This window comes from Plectropomus leopardus, chromosome 6 (genome assembly GCF_008729295.1).
Source record: "Plectropomus leopardus isolate mb chromosome 6, YSFRI_Pleo_2.0, whole genome shotgun sequence".
NCBI lineage: Eukaryota > Metazoa > Chordata > Actinopteri > Perciformes > Serranidae > Plectropomus > Plectropomus leopardus.
The window spans coordinates 181,906-192,899 of NC_056468.1; the positions used below are offsets into that span (position 1 = coordinate 181,906).

Sequence of the window (10,994 nt, forward strand, 5' to 3'; positions counted from 1 at the left end):
TGAAAGACCTAAATTAGTGATAAACATGAAATTCTAAGGAGCTTACAGTCTCTTACCAAGGGACTAGGTCCGGGTAAGGGCTGGGTGGGGGTGCAGGCATGTGGTCACGGCTGGCCATCTGTTTGGGATGTCTCATGGAGGGCTTGCATCAGTACCCGGATGACTGATTGACAGTTGGGTAATCCAATCTTTGCATTTCTGCATGGGAGTTGAGGAGGGATGGTACAAGGTCTCTTGGTGAGAAAGGATATAGAAACACGCAGCCTTCACAAACTGCAAAAAAAAAAGTCAGATGTTGTGTAACTTGGCAGCAACGGCTGGGAAGAGATTTTAGGCCATAGGTTGCAGCTTTAATCAGGCCCTGCTTGGCGAAGACACGAGGAACAGTGACCTACATTTCTCCTCATCTGAATGACAGATGTCCCCAGTGTCTTTGCTGCAGAGTAGTAGTATGTGCTCATTCTTAGGTGATTACTGCTGCACACACCACACAGCTCAGGCCTCCACAGCTTCAACAGCAGCAAAGAGCTCTGTGCTCTCTGTGTATAATTACACATAAAATTGAATGCTGCAAAAAGGTCATAATTACCTGTTTATTCATTTATTCATGTACTCTTTCAGACCTTTTATTATTATTATTATGATTATTATTTTTACAATTATTATTATTAGTATTATTATTATTATATTGTAATACTTGATTATGTATATCCCTTTGGTCCATAACAAGGTTCCCAAAACAAAAGAATGAAAGGGACATTACATAAAAAAATCAGTCCAAGTTGTGAAGGTTGTTGTTTAAAGTCCATTGCTAACTGTGTATGCAAACTTCTGTCATCGAAATACACTTCAATTTTCTCGCGTCTTCCTTGTACTGGTTGGGTATGCTTATTTTTGTTACCTTGCTGTCTACAAAGACAAGTGTTCTGAGCTTTTTGGTGTGTTTTTCACTACACTTTCACTACACTTGGCGTCCCATCCTATGGCCTCTTGTGAATGTTTCTAAAAATCCCACATTTTGTTTCATTAATGTAATTTTGTGATTTCAGGGTTTGGCCCAGAGGGCTTTAATTTACATGAACTAATGGTGCATAGCTCAATTCAGTCAAAGGCAAACAGTACAAGGGCATGGTGTCTGACTTTTCAGTTTATTGTCAGAGGCATGTAGTGAATGTGTGGTGCAGATGGACATGAGAGCAATATATTTTCACTGTTGTGGGGCTGACATCAGTTGTGATTGATGAAATGATGCCACAGTGATGTCACAACTTCACAATGAAAGAGAAGAGTCAGAAAAGCAGACACAAACAGACAAGACTGTAAAGCACCCCCCAGGAGGAATCAGTGTCCTTGTGTGCAAAACTGCCATAGGCTGATAACACAGTGATACCAACAAGTTTTCAAAGAAGTGAGTCCCTGGGACCGATAGGTGGTCATTTGAGTTGGTCCCTGCAAGGAAACAGAGTGGGTCCCTGATATTTTATTTGTTTTATCCCTTTATTGTCCTGCTCAATCATTTGGTAGAGCACATTTGAGTCACTATGTCTTAATAAATAATGAGTTGAACCTAACTCATCCTGACTGAGTTATCTCTACCTTTCAGTTATGCTAAAAAAAAAAACTCCAACAGATGTTGCTGTGTCTCTAACCAGTCTGCCTTAAGGAGATTTATTATATATGTTATAATCTCAGGGTTCTTAAAGAACACATTTCTATAACTTTATACAAAAAAAAGTTTATAACTCATTTTTTAAAAACACGCTCAATAACAGTTGACTTTGCCTTTTTATGCTGAAGCTAAGCTAATAAAATTAAAACTATTTGCTAACATGTAAATTAATTTCTAATCATGTATTGTAAATGACTAATTTAATTTTATTAATTTCTCTTCATTGTGAAATAATTCCATAAGTAAGTAGAGTTTCACTGTCTAAAGCCATGTTTTACCATTTACCGGTTAAATCGTCCTTTTATGGTTTTGACAGTTCTCCCAATCAAATGTCATACAGTAAATAATTCATTAATTGATAATGACTTAGGGTATTGATGAGAAACAAATGAGGAACTAACTATTAGTTAATGGTCGGTTCTTGAGTAACTCCCAATGAATATATAATGTCAAACAGCAGCTCATCATTAGTTAATCATTAGTCAATGAGGGAACTTCTACGTCTTTGATTTGAACATGTTCTCGGTATATTCGTGATGTAACAGATTTAATAAATGAGTAACATATATAAGATATGCATAGAGATTTATTTTAAATTTGGGGCTTTTATTTTGATAGCTTCTAGTTAGATGATAACTTCCTGTATAAAGCAGGGGTAGCCATTTTGTTGCTGAGGGCAGATGTTGGGGGTTTGCAATCCTCAGTCATCCTTTCATCTGCTTGCTTTTTGTGTTAATACTAGTAAGTATGTGTTATTGAAGAAGCTGAGGAATAATTGTATAATAAAAATTGTTATTTTGTGCTATGTTTGTTAAACCTATCTTTGTATACTTACCTGTGTTACTATTTGTGTTTATTTCAGTTTTACCTTCTCTTCAGTAAATCCTGCCAAGTACAGCAGACAGACAAATCATTGGTTGAGATCTTGGGGAAATCAGTTCAGTTTGCTGTTTCAAATGAGATCAGTACAATACTTTTATTTGAGAATGTTGAACAGCAGAACTAAAACGTAAATGAATAAATCCCTTTTGACCTCTTCATAGGTGAGGGTGCTTTTTGATAGACCTCAGGGATGATGATGTGATATTGCTTTGATGGTGAGCTAAGCAGGACAACTGGAGTCCCCTCCTTCCACAGTGTGTAGTAGGATGAACTGAACTTTGGATAAACTGAATGACCAGAACTTTGAAGGAACTAAACTTTAAGAGAGGTGAAGTTACTGAACTCTGGACACACATTGAACTGAAAAGCCTATATTTTTGTTTTATTTTTTTATTTATTTGTGAATGACTGGGCTCTGAATCTGGACAGAATCTGACTGTCTTCTGTGCCTCTCTAGTCCATAACCTTATTTATTTATTGTTAGAATTTAGCTTATCCAGAGGCGCCTGGTGCCGCGGGGTCGAATCCAGTCTCGGCCCTTTGCTGCATGTCTCCCCCTCTCACACCCACTTTCACGCTCACACTGTCCTGTCAATTAAAGGCACCAAAATGCTCAAAAAATAATAAAAAAATAAATAAAAATAAAATTTAGCTTATCCAATTTATGTTGACATTGAAATAACTGGAAGGACCCACCATGTGGGTTAAGGCAGAAGGATAATATTTACCAGTGAATAAGGGTGTAGCCCCCCTTAAGACTGACAAAAAGCATAATAAAAGTTATAGTTAAGTAATGATTCAGTTCTTACTAACTGCACAGTATGAAACTACACTTTACTTCAGGTGACAAAAAAAAGGGTAACTAATGGTCAAGTAATATTGAATAATGATTCAGTACTCATTAACTCCTCGTGTAATGCAGTCCTACACAAACAATGATAACTAATGGTCAGGTAATAATTAAGTTATGTTTCAGTACTCAGTAACCACTTAGACTTAGAGCAAAAAGGGAAATGTTCAAGTAATTAGTTATGATTGAGTTGTTACTGTTCCGGTCTGAGTGAACGCTGCCGCGTTTTGCTGCCACATTTTGCTGCCGCTACTAACCGGCAACTTTTAACGCGTTTTTACAGTTCTCGGTTTTAAAGCTCCCTTTTCATTTGATGACCTTCTTTGTGCTGCCATCGCTCCGTGGTCTCATGATTGTTGACTTTCTTTAGTCTACCTGCTCAGCTCACCGCCCGGCTCCGTGTCATCACCTGTCCGCCGCGCCTTACAATGTCGGTCAGCAGGGTCTATATGTGGTTTCTGCTTGTCTGGACAGTCCTGTTGCTCCTCCATCCACCCGTGGATGGACTCCTCCAGTACTCAGAGGTCCAGATCTCCACCGGCAGCTCTACACTTCCACCCAGACACCTCCTTCCTGCTTCGCTGGAGGTACATCCACTGGGGGTCTCGACAGGGGTTCCTTTCGGCGGCTCCAAGGGGATTACCTCCTTTTGGTCCTTCACTTGTCGCCCACCCAGAAACACCAGCCGGACTGTGAACCACAGTGTGTTAGGTCGGCTAATGCTCCTCTCAGCAGCGGCAACACCGGTGTCAACTTTGGTCTGTTGAACATCCACTCCCTCACGAGCAAAGGACATCTCGTCCAGGATATCCTTACGGACCACAAGCTTGGCTTTCTTTGTTTAACTGAGACTTGGCAACTTCCTGGTGACTTTTCCCAACTTATTGACTCTACCCCTCCGGGATTTGTTTACATTTGCCAACCTCGTGGCTCGGGTCGCGGAGGTGGTCTCGCAATACTCCACTGCGAGAAGTGGAAGGTCCTGCCAGTCTCTGTCCCCTCCCTCTCCTCGCTAGAATGCCTTGCCTGTCAACTATCCGGACCCACCCCCACAATCATTGCCACAGTCTACCGCCCCCCCCAAGCATCACAAGGACTTTTTAAATGAACTTTCTGCCCTCCTCACACACCTCTCCACTCTATCATGTAATATAATTCTGCTGGGGACTTCAATATACATATGGACAACACTGCTCTTCCCCTCACCATAGACTTCTCTTCATCTCTCGACAGTTTTGGCTTTCAACAGTTCTCAGACTTCTCCACACACATTAAAGGTCACACCCTGGACTTAATTTGCTGTTTTGGTCTCACCCCCTCCAACTGTACTGCTGATGATCTTCATATTACTGACCACTTCCTCCTCACATTAATGTCACCCTCCAGCCCTCCATTTCCAAACCACCCCGTGTCATCTCTTACCGCAATATAAAGGACATTAACATGGACTCCCTCTCCTCCCGCATCACCAACCTGACTCTGGACTCTTCTTCCACCCCTGATGATCTTGGTGCCCAGTACAGCAATGGTCTCACTAACATTCTCAACTCACTGGCTCCTGTCAAATCCCGTTCTGTTTTCTTTACTCGGTCTGCCCCCTGGTTCACCCCTGATCTCCGCTCCATGAAATCCAAAAATCGACAGCTTGAAAGACTACAGGAAATCTGATCTCATTACCCATAAAGACATTTACACAGCTCAACTTTCCCATTATAATGACTCCATCTCTCGCGCTAAATCACAATATTACTCTGGACTTATCTTCTCTAATGCAGGCAACCACAAGACTCAGTTTTCCGTTCTCAACAGCATCATTCAACCCCCTGACCTGGGGGGGGGGGGGGTCAGGGGGACCTATACCCCACCTATACTCCTCTGACACCTGTAACTCTCTCCTCCTGTTCTTCAATGAAAAGGTCAACAAAATCCACCAACATCTGGGCTCCTCTACCTCACCCCCTTCTTCCTCTGAACTTCTTCCATCATATCAACCATTTTCCACCTTTGATCTCCCTCATCCCGCAGAAATCTCCAACCTCATCACCAAGTCTAAACCTTCTTCATGTCTGCTCAACCCCCTCCCCACAGTTCTGGTCAAATCCTGCCTCCCTTCTCTAATCCCCCTCATATCTGCCATTATTCACTCCTCACTGTCCACTGGAATCTGCAGCTGTTAGCCCCATTCTGAAAAAACCTGGATCATAGCCCAATGACATCAATAACCTCAGACCCATTTCTCACTTTCCTTTCATCTCCAAAGAAAATACTGTTGCTTCTCAACTCCACTCCCATCTCACCAACAATAGCCTGGAACAATTCCAGTCAGGTTTTCGCCCCCGCCATAGCACAGAAACAGCCCTCATTAAGATCACCAACGACCTCCTCATGGCAGCTGACTCTGGACTGATCTCCATCCTCATCCTCCTCGATCTGAGTGCGGCCTTCAACACCATTTCTCATCCCATCCTCCTCAACAGACTCTCTTCAGTTAGGCATCACTAACACCCTCCTGCACTGGTTTCACTCCTACCTCACAGGCCGCACTCAGTTCATCCAGCTCAAATCCTAAACTTCCCAGCCCTCCCCATCTCCTCTAGTGTGCCCCAGGGCTCTGTCCTGGGGCCCCTTCTTTTTATTATCTATCTCCTCCCACTTGGCAATATTTTCCATAAATTTGGTATCAGTTTTCACTGCTACGCGGATGACACCAAGCTCTATCTGTCCAGTGAACCAAACTTCACTCTCCCACCCTCCTCCCTCACCCTCTGCCTCTCAGAGATTAAATCCTGGTTCACCTCCAACTTCCTTAAACTTAACAGTGATAAAACAGAACTTCTTATGATTGGAACTAAATCCACCCTATGTCACCTCCCCTCAAGTTAGGAGTCTGGGTGTCATCCTCGACAACTCACTTTCTTTCCACTCGCACATTAATAACATAACCCGGTCTGCATAGTTCCATTTATACAATATAAATCGTCTCCGTCCCTCTCTCACCCCTCACTCACTGCTATCCTCGTCCACAGCCTTGTCACCTCCCACCTTGACAACTTTAATTCACTCCTTTTCAGTGTCCCTCACAAGTCCCTCCATAAACTTCAACTAGTCCAAAACTCTGCAGCCCGCATCATCACCAAGGCTCCCTCCGCCCAACATATTACCCCCATCCTCCAACAGCTTCACTGGCTCCCGATCAAATATAGAATCTCTTTCAAAATCCTGCTATATACATTTAAGGCCATCCATAACCTCACCCCCCAATATCGTTCTGATCTCATTTGCACTGCCACCCCCTCTCGCTCCCTCAGGTCTTCCTCCTCCCTCCACCTCTCTGCCTGTCTCAGTACCATGGGGAGCAGATTTTTCAGTCGCTCTGCTCCCCAAATCTGGAATTTACTCCCACCAGACATCAGAAACATTGATTCATTACACATGTTCAAAGCCAGGCGCAAAACCCATCTGTTCCGGACTGCTTTCTCTCTGTAATTTCTCTGTTTCATTTTAGCCTGATGCTTTTAACTTGATGTGTTATTTTAGTTACTGTGCTTTTATTTATTCTGTGTTATATTTTTTGTTTGTGTTTTACTCACCCTGTTAAGTGTCCTTGAGTGTCTAGAAAGCTGTTTTTAAATAAAATGTATTATTATTATTATTATTATTATTATATTATTATTATTATTATTATTATCCATTAACCACTTAGACAAAGAGCAAAAGGGGGGTTATTATTATTGTTATTATTATTATTATTATTACTGTGTAGTTTTGTTTTTTACTTTTTAGGTTTTTGTGGAACTTTTGAGGATTGTCAAACTTTAACATCAGTGCAAACATTTAGGTTAAGGAGAGGATAAGGACCATCTTGGTCCAGATCACATTAATTGTCAAGACCATCTCTGTATCCATCTCTGCATCTAGGGAAATGTTAAAGTGCCAACACAAGAACACTCCAAACTGCAGCTGAAAAACTCTTCCAGGTGCATGACACAAAAAGCAATGTACGACAAAATTGACCGTCAGCACACAATAATGTCCTTTTTAGATGCTGGGCCTATTACAGCAACATGACGAACGACGAACACGGCGAACAGTCTTCATCAGCGTCGACTGTTGGCTGAAACACATTGTGTTGCTGTCATTTGCCCAGAATGAAAAGCATCAAAAAAAGGACATTGTGCTGACAGTCAGTTTTGTTGAAATGCTGAAGTGGACATAAAAGGACGAAACACTGGCTGTGGTTCTGGCCACATTGATCTTATCGGCATTCCAAATGCCCTCCGCCCCGTGCTGTTCCATACACTGGGCTGGTGCCGAGGGGCTCAGGAGTAGCTTCTACTATCGAGCTCTTGGGATCCTGAATATGATCACCGCCCCTTCCAACCATACATATATATTGTTGCTAATTTGTGCATTAGTTATATTTAAGTGTTACTTATTGGGCTTTTTTTGTTGCACAGTATGCAGGAGCTGGCAGGATTGCATTTCACTGTGTTTACATCTGGTCAATAAAGATTAATTGATTGGTTATTAGGTTGTTCCTCATTTGTTCCCTCACTCATTTTACGAAGCTTATATCAAGTTTGAGTTTATATCAAGTTTAGTGCTTAAGTTAGACAGAATAATTAATGTAGGGGATTTGAACATTCACGTGGATATTAATAGTGATAGCCTTAGTTCTGCTTTCTCGTTTCTTTTGGATTCAAATGACTTTAGTCAGTAGGTACATAAACCCACCCACCGCTACAATCACACCCTAGATCTTGTCCTTGCATACAGCATCGATATTGTAGATTTGTTAGTCTTTCCTGGGAATCCCGCTCTGTACGACCATTATTTAATAACTTTCAATTTTTTATTACTCAACTACAAGCCTCTCAGCAAGTTACTATTCTAGATGTCTATCTGGATCAGAAGTGGCTAAATTTAAGAAATTGATTCCTTCTGCACTGACCTCATGACCTTGTCTCACAGTGACTGAGAATACTTAAACTAACTTATGTCACTCTTAAACTGATTGTCTTGTTGATAGTGCTACTGGCTCGTTGCGATCAGCTCTCAACTCTTTTGCACCCTTTAAGAAAAAAATTATGAAAGAAAGAAAATTAGCTCCATGGTTTAACCTCCAGATCTGCAAATTGAAACAAACCGCGAAAATCTGAAAGAAATTGGCGTTCAACCAACCTTCTTATACATTGCAAGACTATCCAGCCAGATTCCAGGCTGGATAGTCTTAAAATGTATAAGAAGGCCCTCCGCCATGCCGGAGCAAACTATCACTAATCATTAATTGAGGAAAATAAAAACAATCCCAGGTTTCTTTTCAACACTGTAGCCAGGCTGACTCAGAGACATAGCACTATAGAGCCTTGTATTCGTTCAGCCCTAAGCAGTGATGACTTTATGAGTTTCTTTAATGATAAAAGTATAACTATTGGAGATAAAATCCATCACCTCTTGCCCTTAACTGACCTGACCCTGGACATAGGTCGCTTGGATATGGCAGCAAGGCCTGGAGTTTATTTGGACCATTTTTCCCCCATTGACCTTCGCCGACTCTCTACTTTGATTTCTGTATCTAAGCTATCAACATGCCTGCTAGACCCCATCCCAACAAGGCTACTGAAGGAAGCTTTACCCTTAATAGACAATTCCTTATTAGATATAATCAATGCGTCTTTATTAACTGTACCACAGTCCTTAAAAGTAGCTGTCATTAAACCCCATTTAAAGAAGCACACTCTCGATCCAGAGATTTTAGCTAACTATAGACTGATATTTAATCTCCCCTTTAGTTCCAAAATCCTTGGGAGAGTGGTTGCTTATCAACTCTGTGGCTTTCTCCAAGTTAATAGTTTATTTGAGGAATTTCAGTCAGGCTTCAGAGTTCATCATAGTACAGAGACGGCACTTGCAAAAATTACTAACAACTTGATTGATTGATTTTGATACAGGTCTGGTCTCTATTTTAATCCTATTAGATCTCAGTGCCGCATTTGACACCATTGACCATCAAATCTTACTGCACAGACCAGTTAATTGGCCTTAAAGGAACGGTACCAACCTGGTTTAAATCTTACTTATCAGATTGTTCCCTATTTGTTCACATCAATGATCAATCCTCCGTGCATACTAAGGTCTCCTTCGGTGTGCCACAAGGTTCTGTGCTTGGACCTTAGACTTAGACTTCAAACATGCCTTAAGGACGTAAAAGCCTGGATGAGCCATAATGTTGAATTCAAACAAAACTGAAGTTATTTTTCATGGCCCCAAAAACCTCAGAAACTCCCTTTCTAAGGATGTTATTTCTCTAGATGGCATTACCTTGGCCTCTAGCACAACTGTAAGGAACCTTTGAGTTTTATTTGATCAAGATTTATCTTTTGCCTCCCATATAAAACAAACTTCAAGGACGGTTTTCTTTCACTTGCGTAACATCGCAAAAATTAGACATATCCTGTCCCAAACAGATGCTGAAAAATTAGTACATGCATTTGTCACCTCTAGGCTGGATTACTGTAACTCCCTATTCTTCGGTTGCCCCAACAAATCTCTTAGGTCTCTCCAACTGGTGCAGAACGCTGCTGCTCGTGTTCTAATGGGAACCAAGAAAATGGACCATATTTCTCCTGTTTTAACTTCTTTGCACTGGCTCCCTGTAAAATCCAGGACTGAATTTAAAATCCTCCTCCTTACTTACAAAGCTCTAAATGATCAGGCTTCATCCTATCTGTTGCAGCTCAAAGTTCCCTACCAGCCTTCAAGATCACTGCGCTCTGAAAATGCAGGATTACTTGTGGTTCCCAAAGTTTCCAAAAGTAGGATAGGAACCAGAGCCTTCAGCTACCATGCTCCTCTCATATGGAACCATCTTCCAGTTGTGGTCAGGGACGCAGACACAGTTTCCACTTTTAAGGGTAGACTTCAGACCTTCCTCTTTGATAAAGCTTATAATTAGGGCTGGCTTAGGTTGCCTGGACCAGCCCATAGTTTGACTGACATAGGTTTAATCTGCTGGGGGACTTTCTATGATACGCTTAGCTCCTTTTCCTTCTCTTACTCCCGCCATCTGAAAATCACTCATGTCTATTTACTGCATTACATTTATTGCTTAGTTTAGCTTTGCATCTGTGATAGCCATGTGGTACTGTCACTACCTGGGTCTCGCGATTACAGAGCCTGGGTCTGTTGAACTGCACTAAGCTAATCCCGTTGCCTCTCCGGAGCATTCCTGCTCCCTTGTTTCCTAGTTTTCCTGGATCCTGGCCGCAACCTTGGCTGTGCCTGACCACGGTGATAGCTGTGCTGGTGCTGTGACCCTGCCTTTGGTTGTGCTCGTGCTGTGGCTGCACTGATACTGTACCCCCGGCTCACCCTGATCGTGGTCTTGGTCCTGGTTGCGCCAATGCCATGATCATGCGGTTGGACACCTCCACTATCAATATATGCATGAGACTCTCATCAACACCCATAATATCATCATAGAGTGCATTTAATCATTTCACACCTATCGTTATTGTAATATGCCATGCATCTGTTTCCATTATTGCTGTGCCTCTCTCCCCCTCTCTCTTTCTCTTTCCTTTTTCATATGAT

At 41.9% G+C, this 10,994-nt stretch overlaps 1 pseudogene; it reads left to right on the forward strand.

The window, feature by feature from the left end:
- Positions 1-4,844: 4,844 nt before the first annotated feature.
- On the forward strand, positions 4,845-10,356 carry LOC121944069 (annotated as a pseudogene).
- Positions 10,357-10,994: the final 638 nt, after the last annotated feature.